Raw genomic sequence first — 13,216 nt, forward strand, 5'->3', positions numbered from 1 at the left:
ACAGTCAAGTTTTCACTTGGTTGTTCTATGCTAATATAGTCTTAATTGTCCATAATAAACAGTTAATTGTCACATAATAAATAATTGCCACAGAAGTGAAAATTTGGCTCTTACTAAAACAAGGGCAAAATTCTTACTAGCTGCAGCAGAGCTGGGTTTTCAGGTGAAGTGAGTAGAAGTCCAGTCCAGTGGTGCTGCTGATGCCCTTGGGGACTGCTTGGGAATAGTGTGAAGAACTCCAAATGGCTCTGTCTAAAAAAAAATGCTACTTTCTCACCCATGTCTGTCCCACAGCATGTTCTTTGTTATCATCTGTGAATCACCAAACCTTTATAGTCCTTTGTGACTATATGGTGTAGTTATAAATAACTCTTAACACTTGCATTTTAAACAGAAGGTGATTTACAACGTGCTGCTCACTCTGACAGCTGCTACTACAGCGTAGACAGATTACTTGCTTTATTTTTAAGTTTATTTTAATTACAGAAAGACCCACGTTGAAATACTATAGTCATCTCTTTTGTACCAGGACTGCAAACCAGTGGTAAAGAACAGTATGAGCAACATTTTCGGTTTACAGAGAGTGCTGGCCTTCACAAAGGTCACTGGGTTTCAAGTACCAAATTTTCACCAGGCTCTTTTTAGCAGGTGAATCAACTTACAGTTGGTTAGACTTCTATTAAAAATGTATAGAATATTTAGAAAGACCCATTTAAAATACGATGAACTGAAGTCCAACCTTTCCAAGGAGAAATTTGCCCAGCAGCCCAGGACCAAGGACTGTACTCAAGTACTAATACCACTAAGTTTTTCTTAAAGGAAAAATTGCCGTCTCCAACAAGAACAGTTCTGCATTTGTCCTTCAAATGCTTCTTTTGGGAAACAATGAGTCACATCTATGACAGCAAACAGTGAAATGCATCAAAACTTTGTAATTCAATACTGTAGAAATTGCTGTATGGAAATAAGGAACTGTCCACAGATATTGTTTTATGGATTAAACAGGTGAATTGGAAGAATTTGAATTTCGGGGGGGCTTCCCAATGTCAAGGTGACAACTGCCACAAGTAGTAATTCAGAGAACTCTTATGCAAATACTATGAAGTCCCTTACATCACCAGAATGATTCAGAATAAGAATGTTACATGACCATAACTCTGACCATGTATAATGATAGTTATGAGACTAAGTTTTGAATAGTCTTCGAATTATTTAGATCTCTAGAAGATCCTTACTTACACTAAATATTAGAACCTTTTTAGCAGTCAGAAATTACATTCCTTCATGGATATGTGATTGTAATAACCTATCAGATATGATAGGTACACCAAAAATAGTAATAAAAGTCAACTTTGTTATATGCACTGTAATACTTTGCACTCTGCTTTCTAAAATAGGTCAGAGAATCTCTGCTCAATTTTGAATAGTAAAGCTTACTAGAAAGTGCCTTACTTATCTGAGGTGGTGGGACTTTCGAACCAAAAATTACACAATGGTAGTCTCAGACAGTATTTTCAGTGTCTCTGTATTTGGGTAAATTTTGTCATGAAGTAATTTTTACAGTTGAATAGCATAGCAAGGTGATGTATATGTTCTGTATTCAGACTTCAGGCTGTAGGAAGTTCATTGCTATAGCATTGCTATAGTTTTACTTGTATATTAATGTTCTTATGGAAAGCTTTGCCAGATCTATCAGTCTCTCAACACCACTATAGCCCATCAGGGCTGACTTTTTCATCATATTCCCTCTGCTGCTTTGTAGGAACGGTCATTATAAATCACTCTCTGCCCAAACACAGATACAGATGGAACTGGTTAATTACCACTTGTCTGCTCTGAGAATGAATATCAATGCAATATAGCTAAGCAATACCAATCTCTAGTAACCATCTGGAACAAGCTGTATCTCCTTGCCCAGGAGAGGCAAAAGTTTTAGAAGCCCTTGAGGCATGTGGCCCTCTCTGGGTTGCCTACAGTTACAACCAGCTGACACAAAACAGAAGAACAAGAATGGGGTCTTCTGCAGGGCCTGTATTACTTACCCCTTTTATAAAGTGCTGAATGGTATTTTGTGGTAGAATGTAAGTGCCAAACTTAGTATTTCATGAAGACAAGCAATGCCATTGAAGGTCATAGCAACTCCAGGACCAGCAGAAGAAACAAAGAACTTGCTAAAAGCCTAGGCATGATCTTGGGTGGACTTAAGAGAAGCAAAGAAATGTTGAAGACCACCACATGGATGCAAAAGATGGGGGATTTTCCTAATTCTAGATTTGCTTGTTGAAAGATGTGGTTTAGTATTACAAGCTCTGATAAACCTGTAGGTTTCTGGGGATCCAAACTGGATTTTATATGGCAGGGATAGTAGCTGTGAGCTCACCCAAATCCTGACAGGTGTAAGTATCTCCAAATGAGAGAAATGCTTGCCAGCACACAGCTGCTCAGAATCACAATTTTACTGCACAGTTTTGAGGGGTTTCTGCTCACTGCAGAGAGTTGCAATTCTTTCTTTTTGAAACTGTAGCCGTTAGCAGTAAGGTAGCATTAGGGTGCTCCCCGTAAAAAAACTCCCTTTGCTATCAGGCTGGCAGTCAAGCCTGAGCCAGAGCCTGGAGAAAGGACATATGTCTATTGACGGGATTCTATTGATGGAAAAGACACATCTCTATTGGTGGAATTCTTTTTTGAATCTCCAAATAAAAGTATTTTTATTGTCTTTTAAATAAATTTTAAGTGTTCTTCTTAAATAAAGCAAATTCCTTATTGTTTCTACTGCTGAGCAAATTTAAACCAAATAATTTCTCCTTATAAAGGGGATGATTTCTAAACCTTATTCACATCTTGCAAGGGCTTGCAAAGCCCAGCAGCTTCATAGAACTGAATGCTGACATGTGAAAACCCCTTATTCGTAGTCGTTTGTAGGACTGGTGTCTGAATCTTATTTTGGTACTAGATGATTTTTTTTTTCTCCTGAAAAGCTTAATAACTTCAGTAGACCTGGAAACTGCATTGTTCTCTTGACTATGAACTTCACCTCACAAGGAGTATGTTTTGTTACAGCTCACCATTTTCTGGGAAACTTCCCTGGCATCAGTCTCTTTATAAGCAGAAACAGGAATTTTCTGTCTCAGAATGCCGAGGGCTGAGGTAAGATCTGTTTTATTTCATAAATGGAAGATTGGATGAGTTTGTCTTAGCCAAAGAATTCTTGTTTAGGTCTATATTTAACAAAGTACTTCAACCACACAGCTAACATGAAGTTTTTGAGTCAGGCTGTTGGAAGCAAAGGAACTAAGAAACCTTAAAATGCTGCAAATGTGCATCTACCCTCACAAAATCTGTGCCCAAAGACTTATTTTATTCTAATATTTCACTGGTTTGCTAAAAGCAGTCAAAAGTATAATTTGATCAGGAAAATGTCATATTTCGGTTTCAAATATGCAGCACTGAGGAAAGTGGAAGGCCTCTTCATATATGTCTTTGAGAACTGTAAACTGAGAGGTGGAGCAAAAGCAAGCAAAACTTTTTAAACATATATAGCCGATTTACTTATTTCCCTGGAAGCAAATGCATCTAGCTTTACAAGGTGCAATTCTAGCTTCTTTGTATACAGGCTAGGACTTTTGCTAAGCAGGTTTATTGTTGGTTTATACTGTGTCAATAAAAATATGAAAAAGAGCAAGTTCAATCAAGAATCTATGAAGATTCATTCACAAAGGGAATGGAAACTACAGGTCATACAAGGAGAGGTAGAATCTCCCACCCCATGCTTGATTTTAATTTGTTTCCTTTTAAGGGTGTTGTCTTAAAAAGGATATTTAAAAGTCTCAACATTTTATTTAGCAAACATTCGAAAGGGAAGGAGAGTGTGTGTGTGGCAGGGGGAGCTTGCCGTAGTGGTTCATGGAGCACATGGCTTCTTAACAGGCACTGCTACATGTCTTGCCACTTCACATTGGCTGTAGGGAAGGGGTCCAGCTCCAGCTAAACCTGTCTTTAGAAACAACTGATGCACAGACCTTGTGCTGGCCATCAGCACAAGCCAGTGGTGCATGCCAATGCAGTGCCTACTTTTCTTTTTCACACAGAATCTGAGATTAATAGGAGTTTTGTTCAAGTGACATACAGCTGTACTAATAGATTAAGAGCAGGCCCTGGCTGCCACCTCTGTTCATAGTGCCTTAAAATCGATCTCTTCTATGTTTACAAGTTCAAAGAAAATTTTGCAGGTATCAGCAAGTAGGTGATAGATAAAGTATTTAATTTCAGGATCTGTTTGGGTTTTAGACTATTTCTGTGCTCCAATTCTACACAGTGCAATTCTCTTCAGGCTTCCCTTCATGGGAAAGCATGACATCTATTAACTGGAGTGAAATAATGCAGGCACTTGAAAAAGGCAAATGATTAATTTCACCCTGGTCAAACCTTGTGAAACAGTGAGCACCAAAAGCCAACAGGAAGAAAGGATGGTTGGAACTTTCAGGGCTAGACCCCGTATCTTTTTCTAAAGAATTCCTTCCTGCTTTACATGGTAACTCAGTGATGTACTTCACTCTTAATTCAGGGAACTTGTTTATTATGCAGAAAAAAGAAATGTAAAATTGCATCTGTTGGTAGACAGCTAGTGGCAACTCTGTCTTTTTAAGTGCAGTTGGAAGACCTATCTTGGCCCAAGGCTGGTAGATTGAAAATTTGCTGGCACCCTTTTTTTCAGCAAATCAGACTCAGAATTTGGAACTGACCGTGGTGCTAGGTGTTTCCAAATAATTGATATAAATGAGTATCAAAATTCCTTTCCTTGGCAATCAAGAAATATAAAGGCAATTATTGTCTTTTTAAAGATGTAACAGTAATGGACTGTTTGCTTATAATTAAAGTGTCAAGGTCACCATAATCTGAATGGAAATCATACTGCCTCTGCCCTGCTGTCTCCACTGTTATAACTATTACTTCAAGTTCACGATGTTCTATATATTCCTTTGAAAAACCTCTACCTCTCTGAAAAAAGATCTTTAAGCCTGATAAGACCTTGAACTGCTTGCAAATCTAATGCGGTATTGAATTAGCTCTTTTGTCTCCTTTTTGCTGATGGGAAAGAATTATTTCTCCCTGAATGCCAAGGACAGTTCTGCAAAACTGGCTGAACAAATTAACCAATAAACCCAACCTGCATGCTTATCCTCAGTATAAGAACAAGTACAGTGAAAAATAGCTCTGTGTCTGTATACAGAAGCAGGGAGAGAGGAGAAAAAGGTTGTTTTTTCTTGGAAATTGTCTTTGTCATTTCTGAATAACTAATACTCAAAGAGAAAAGGAAAAATGTTGCCTTGAGAATAAAATAAAAGCAATTTAAATGCCAAATCCTAGTCAGAAAATCTCAGTGCTCTGAAGGCTGCATGGCTGACCTTCAGAGAAGCCAAGATGCAGTAAAAAGAGGAGAGAAGGGACTGAAGCAGGTTGGAGAAGGCTTGTTCAAAACTGTGGTCATGTCTGGGCGACTTGTTGTGATTGCCAGCCCCAGAGGGCAGTGGGAGCCATGCGGTGATCTACTGGTGTTAGAGCTGCTCCAAAATGGGAGATGTGCTGTCCCTGAGTCTGGTGCCTAATGTGCATGGAGACGCTGTGTGCCACAGAGCCACAAAACTTGTACATAATATTCTGAAGTGATTAAAATTAACTTGGGATAATTTTTTATGCTATTGCAGTTACACTTGGTTGGCCAAAATCTGCTTGGACTTTGTGCTTAAGTGTGAGTCCTTCAGATAATCAAACTGTGACAGTAAATTAAACAGGGCCTCTGTCTTAGCCACAGTAACAGCAATCAGCACAGTCGTCCATCCTATTCCCTGGTTTGCAGTGTCTGAAGGTTTGGCATGGGGCTCAGCACAACCACGTGTGTCTGCACATGGCTTGGGTGACAGCACAGGACACACACTGTTCCCAGAACCCATATGGATAGTGCCACTGTTGGAGGTGTGAGAATAGTTAGCTGCGTGGACATGGGCTCTGCCATACCATTTGACCTCAGGACAGAAATTATTCCCAGCTCACTGTTTACTAGTTGCAGGCTTTAGGGCCTTGTCTGTTCTGCAAAATCTGGCTTTCCTGTTTGGCAGCTTCCCTGCATTATCCTGCCTCACATTCTCTACCACTTCAAACCACAATGAAATCCTGTTTACCAGTTACTAGTTGCTGTGGTTTAAGCCCAGACGGTAACTCAGAACCATGCAGCCTCACCCTTCTTCCCCACCTGCTCCAGGAGGGATGGGGGAGGAGAATAGAAAGACTTTAAATCCCATGGGTTGAGATAAGAACAGTTCAGTAACTAGGGTACAGTGCAAAACTACTACTGCTACCACCAATGATCATAATATTAAGGGAAATAACAACGAGAGAGAATATAAAACTCAAAGGGAAAAGGAAAAGAAAACAATAAACACAAGCAATGCTCACCACCCACTGAATTATACCCAGCCCAACTTGAGCAGTGATCTGGACCTTCTGGGTAACTTCCCCCCAGTTTATATACTGGGCATGACATGCTGTGGTATGGAATACCTCTTTGGCTAGCTTGGGTCAGGTTTCCTGTCTCTACTTCATCCCAACTTCCCATGCCCCTCCTCACTGGCAGAGCAAAAGACTGAAAAGTCCTTGATTGGGGTAAACATTACTTAGCAACAGCTAAAAACATTGGTGTGTTATCAGCACTGTTCTCAGACTAAAGTTGAGAACACAGCAGTGCACCAGCTACTAAGAAAGAGAAAAATAACTGCTACAGCTGAATCCAGAATACTAGTACATACAATATTTTTTAGGAACTTGAACCTAAATGTTTCAGCTCTCTCCCTGTGAAATTCTGCTGCATATTGAGAGCAATCGTTCTGTACCATGTGTAGGGTGGTGCTCACTGTTGCACTGGAGTGCCAAGAGAGGAGAGCAGAAAGAGCACCCCAGCATAGTCGGGGTGTAACTTCAACTCTTAAATTCCTACAGACCAAAGACTGAAACTTGTATTCGATGCCCAGGAGCAACACAAGTGAAAAGAGTTTTAATTCTGAAAACAGAGGAAAAAAGAAAGTGCAAGTCTAAGAGCTAAAGCATGGATAGTATCTTCCCTGTGCATCAGAAGTTTCGCTTGTGAACAAGAATGTTGTGCATGGTCCAACACAGGTCTGAGCATTATCAATATAGTTTTAAGGTGTCAGTAAGAAGAGGGAAACCCAGAACCAGAGTAATATTTCTGGAATCATTCATTATGATTATGTAGGAAATCAGTTTTTTAAATCAGAAGTATGGCTGCTCAATATTATGTAAGAGCCATTATATGCTTTCATAAATTTGTTACAAATTGATTCTCCTTAATTTTTTAATTAAACTATGCTTTTATTTAGCATTGCAAGAAGCAAGTGAAAAATACATTTTAAAAATCAATTTTAAAAATGCAGTCAAGTGCTTAGTTCTGAAGATTCATGCTTTCATTTTGGAGGAATGGGATTTTGGTTGTTTTAATTGTCAAATTCCAGAACTATCATAAAACTACATAAAGCTGTCTTGATTTCTTGACTTAAGTGCATGGAAAAAAAAGAACTTCCATTCTGCATTTTGATTCTTTGGTCTAAAACCAGCAGGTTATTAGTTCATATTATTTAGTTTATATATTTTGTAATTATGACTGATACACTGTAATCAGTATGCTTTAAATTATCTTCCGAAGTCTCATAAATTAGATTGAATCCTATTTGCTTTTCTTTCTTAATACTGATATGAAAAAATAATTACATTTACAAAATAATTATCATGACACATTTAATAAAACAGAAAATCTATAGGCAGAAGCATTATTTTCTTTATAATCTGTTATGTTCTTGTTTCCTCCTAGAGATATGCACAAAGTTCAATACTCAAAGATTAGATGAAATTTAGTTTTTACCACTACATCTAATTTGTGATCCAAACTGAATTATCCTCAGCTTAGCTTTGTTTGAAAACCTCTACGTTTACTCACTTCATCACGGTGTGCTGTTGGGTGGTAATATAATGCTGTACTGATTAGTCTGAGGATGAGATTCTGTTAGACCTTGTAATGCTATTTAGCAACATGTAAATGGAAGTCCTCACAGCTCCTAAACACAGGTGATGTGAGGGTATTGTGAACACTAGAGCAAAAAGCACAAACCCTGGGATGCTACTCAATGTCAAATTTCAACTGTTAGGCAAGAGCTGAGGCTCCTACAAGTTGTGTAGTCATCTGCCTTTGCAAATGAGCAAAAAAGTCATGCAGGCATAACTGCAGCATGAGGAAAGCCCTCGGGGTAAATATTCCAAAGGCATATAGTGCTTCAGCCAGCAAATTCACTGATAATCACAGAATCATAGAATCCCAGACTGGTTTGGATTAGAAGGGACCTTAAAGCTCATCCAGTTCCAACCCCCTGCCATGAGCAGGGACACCTTCTACTAGACCAGGATGCTCCAAGCCCCATCCAACCAGGCCTTGAACACTGCCAGGGATGGGGCAGCCACAGCTTCTCTGGGCAGCGTGCTCAGATAATCCAATTAGACTGATAACCTAATCAGCTAGGAATGCCTGATTATAGATTTTTCATTTAGAAAAGGCTGCTTGTGACTTTTAAAACATTCAGCTCACAATAGCATCACCAGACAAGACATTGCCTGAAAACTGCAGAGTTCACTGCATTTATTTTCCAAATTTGACAATTAAATACTTGTGAATTTTACAGTGTGTCAAATATATGCACCCTGTGCTGAAGAAGTGCCTCCTTCAATTTTTTTCTCTATGAGAAATTTCTGTCACAAAGCATTTTATTCAGCACTTAAACTATTGTACAGAGTTATTTTTCACTGTAAGACAATCTGTTGAACTCAAATATATTTCTGTCATCTTTAATCTTTGCAAAACACTGTAAAGACCATTTACATTTCCCATTTTGTTATTTAAAACACCATTCAAAATAGTAGGTTTTTCTTTGTTATGAAGAATTCTGTTCATCTTACAGACACCTATACTCTCCCTCCAGAAAGTAGATTTTCCTGTGTGTTTTCATAGGGGATGGATAATGTAGAATGTAGATTGTGGAATGAGATGGCTGATGTGACACCAAAGCAGCACTTTACCTCCTGTACTCCTTCTTCTCCAGAGTTCCTTTTGCCACACATTTTTCCCCTAATACACCTTCCTTCTCTTGGTCCCCTTCTAAGTTTTAAGAATCCTTTGCCCTAATGTGGCCAGTTTCCAAATGGCAGCAACTAGTTTTATCTCTGTTATCAGGTGCTGAGTATATGTAGAGTTCTACCCTTATTCCTCTTGAAGAAATGATCAATTATTACATCAATGGTGTATGAGCTACATTTGTCGCTATTACATCAATGGTGTATGAGCTACGTTTGTCGCAGTTGTTTCCTACACTGCTTAAATCACAGCTTAATTTCTATTAGGTCAAGAGAGGGGGTTGTTTGTTTGTTTGAAAGTTCAAAATGTAAGGCAGTGCTTTGTCAAGAAATTCCCTTGTTTACTTTTGGCTTTATCCCTTGTGACTAATAACCATCCTCATCTCATCTCACATGGCTGACAATACCAGCTTGAGTATAAATCAAAACCTCCCTGCAAGCACTGTGTTCCAGAGAACCTCACATTCAGCTTTGACCCAAACCTTGGATATAAAGTTCACCTCCATAGAGGATATTTTTGGTCTGGGTTTACAAAGCAACGACTCACATGGTGTAAAATATTTGCAGTAGATGCCTAGGCCAAAAGACAGCCTCCAAACTCCTGGAATTCTAAATATCAGTACTAGTGTGGTAACTAGGATTATCCTTAAGGCTCAATAGAAATACTGAACACCAGCAAATGTTCAGGATGGAAACAGTGCGATCTGTCCTGGAGCATGTCAGCCACTGTAAGCTCTTGGAAACACGCTGGAGTGTCTGACACATGGAGTTTCAGATTTCCAGCTGTTTAGCGTTATTTATAGAAAAAGTGATCTTCATATTCTTGCCTTCCATTCCAGAATTATGGGATGTCACTGAACATTTAGTGTATTTAAATTGGAAAATTGGATGGTTTATGAAATAAAATTAATGGTCAGCTGGCATATAATTAATCAATTATTTTAGTCTACTTGAATTTGGAAATGCCTGAAAATAGGCTTTAGACAATAATTTTTAATAGAAAAGCAATAGGTCTTAAACTCAAGCTTTTTTCCCCCTAATACTTTTATTACTGTGTGCTTTTTGAACTTTGTCTAATTTCCGTAACTTGCATAATTTTCCTCATGGAAGCAATAACTAGAAAATAATGCACACCTATTCATTGAATATTCATGCAAATATTTAAATGAGTTTGTGTCCAGGTTCTTTTCTCCCAGTTTTTGCTTTCTGAAAATATTCCAGTGAATAAGGTTAATGTTAGGAACACTGATGAAAAGAATTAAGAGGATTATACTTGCATTGTACTGTTATTTTATAAGAAATCATAATAATTCTGTCAAAGAGCAGTGGCAAGTTAGATGCCACAGGTACAAGAACAGCAATGCAGGCTTCATGTTTCTGAGTCAAACTGGACAAATAATTCTTCGTTGTCTGTTGATAGGAAATGAGATGAAGTGAGGCTGGACCAACTATACAAAAGGCTTTATGAGTGAAGTTAAGTTCCCAGAGGAAATGCTTAGTTTTTGGTAGCCATGCTGAACACACCCGATGCGTGGCCTCAGGTTCCCCTTTCAATTAACAACCTGCAGAAAGCCAGTTTGGGGGTTTGCTGTTGTGTTTGTTGGTTTAGGGGTTTTTCCTAGACAAGTCCAGTAAGGCTTGTCAATGGGCCCTAGCATCACTTAAGGAATAAAGATTTCCTGACTTGCTCAACAGGAGAATTCTGTATTCATCCCCAGTGCCACAATAAGAAACACATTACATAGCTCAGTTATTATCTATTCCATAGCACTTTACATCTCTTACCTCCTTATTTAGGATTGGTTTTGATAGGGAGGTGCTCCTGGTTTTGAAGTGGAAAATGGCTGTATGGTTTTAGTACCTTTCGTCATATATAAAACTATGGAGTCCCACTGTACACTTTACTGCTGAATAAGGAATTTAGTTAGAGCAAGCAGCTTAGTGAGACTGCATCATAGGCTCTGCAGGATCAGTGGCAGCTGGCCCAAGGTAAAGAAACCCCACAGCATCCCCTGCCTTATGCTGCAGAGACTGACACACAGCTCCCCTGCTCTACAGTGGAGGAAGCCCACAAAGCAAACAGTCACCTTTCCTCTGCTGCTCTTAATCACAAACAGGGAAGATCAGGACCATGTTTCTTTCCAGAACCTTTTCCATCAGTGCCATGCCAGGTTTTGTATTCAGAGGATATTTCATTTTAAATTAAGCAGTATAGACTTAAATATTCTACTTCAAAAGAGTTTGCAAAGTATAAACATTAATGTATCCATTAATAGAAATCATACTCCAATGCAAATACAATTAGTATTTAGCCAATTTATGTTTAATGACATAGCAGTTATCAAAGCTTAATTACTCTAATTAGAATTTTATTCAGTAAGGCACATTTTATAGAGAAAATATTTGCTTAGCACTTTACAGGATGAGTCCCAAAGACTAGCAGTGACTTAGGCTGGGGTTTTTAAACTGAGTTCCTCATTCATACATCCTCAAAAAAAAACCAAACTTAGATGTTATTTACCTGCCTTTCAATAAAGTACTCAGTAATTGTTTGCACAATAGTATCAAAATACCTGCATTATGGCAATCTGAAATGAACTGACTCATGGTTATCTTGTATATTTTGTAATATGCTGCTTCCATCCCTCTCGAGTCAGTGAGATGTTTCTTGCTACAATCAGGTTTGTACCTCTTTTTCGTATCTGAAGCCACTCACTTGTAGTATTAAAGTACATAAAACTTACTAATAAATTAAAAGTAATTTATTCTGCATTAGATTTAATTTTTTTTTACTGAATGCAAGTGAAACAATAATAACTCAATTTTCTTGTCACAAAATTCTTAGTCAGCTTCACCTTGGTCCTTGGTAGTTAGGAAGGAAATTAGCTCCATTTCTAAACACATGAAAGACAAGAAGGTGATTAAGAGCAGCCAGTGGGGATTTAGAAAGGGCAGATCATGCCTGATCAACCTCATTGCTCTCTCTCTCAGATGAGGTTACTAGCCCTGCAGAAAAGGGGAGGACAGTGGATGTTGTATAATTGAATTTTTAGCAAGTCCTTTGACCCAATCTGCCATAGTCTCATCACCAAATTCATGAGATATAGATGGGACAAACAGGGTGAGTGAAAATCTGGCAGGAGCACTAGGATTGGAGTACTGTGACCAGTGGTGCTAAGTCCAGCTACTGGTGTCCCGCCGGGATTAGCAGTGGGACTAATGTTATTTAATGTCTTCAGTAACAACCTGGAAAATGGGATGAAACACACTCCTAGCAAGTATGTGCATGACACCAAAATGGGCAAAAAAGCTCCTGGACAGGCTGTAGAAATGATTGAGCAGAACATTGTGAAATTCAGCACTAGAAAATAGGAGGTTTGCATCTGTGAAGGAATCTCATGCAACAGTGAAAGCTGCAAGGATTCTGCTCTGCAGGAAAGTGGTTAAATATTGCACCAAGTTTCCCACAAAGATTCCAGAATCTCTGTCCTCTGAGGTGTTCAAGACTCCGTTGGATATGGCCCTGAGCAGCCTGATCTATTTAGAGCTGTTTTGATCATGGGATTGAACTGGATATCCTCTGAAGGTCCATTCCACCCTCATTTTGATTCTGTGACTATATTTCTCATTGTGTAGTGCATGTTGCATGCATGATGACTTTGAAGAATGCAGCATTTTTAAAATTTGTATAAATTCAGGTAATCATGATATACAGATCCATAGTATGGCTACTGCAATGTCAATTTATTTATTCTTTTCCTGTGAGTTAGAAAAATCTTCCCACTCTGAAAAAGGACCATTTCATTGACCTCAACTCCAGGGTACTGACACAAACATAGCTTATAACTAACTTCTCTAACTCCTCACTAAAAAACAGATCAGTGTGTTTGTGCAGCTTCTAGGAGATAAAAAGACAGCACAACCTTAACTCTATTAAGTATGTGGAAGAGAGAAGAAAACACTCTAAAAGTCACAGTCTTTAAAATTAGACTCTTAATTTCAAAGCATATGAGCTAAGGCAGTGTAG

General features: G+C 38.5%; 1 protein-coding gene and 1 long non-coding RNA gene across 6 annotated transcripts in view; one reads left to right on the forward strand and one right to left on the reverse strand.

Annotated features, from left to right (window-relative positions):
* SHISA9 (shisa family member 9) overlaps positions 1-13,216 on the reverse strand; it is a 188,154-nt gene that overhangs the window by 137,779 nt on the left and 37,159 nt on the right. The gene's annotated exons all lie outside the window — the stretch shown is intronic.
* The window catches only part of LOC134160155 (uncharacterized), a 59,387-nt gene that overhangs the window by 10,971 nt on the left and 35,200 nt on the right, over positions 1-13,216 (forward strand). For all 3 annotated transcript variants that reach the window (XR_009963467.1, XR_009963466.1, XR_009963468.1), the window contains exon 3: positions 3,061-3,147. This is a non-coding gene — a long non-coding RNA (uncharacterized LOC134160155). The remainder of the gene's footprint in view (positions 1-3,060; positions 3,148-13,216) is intronic.

Source organism: Pezoporus occidentalis, unplaced genomic scaffold, assembly GCF_034315485.1.
Source record: "Pezoporus occidentalis ecotype Australia unplaced genomic scaffold, CSIRO_AGI_Poc_V1 ctg158, whole genome shotgun sequence".
In the NCBI taxonomy this organism is placed as follows: Eukaryota; Metazoa; Chordata; class Aves; order Psittaciformes; family Psittacidae; genus Pezoporus; species Pezoporus occidentalis.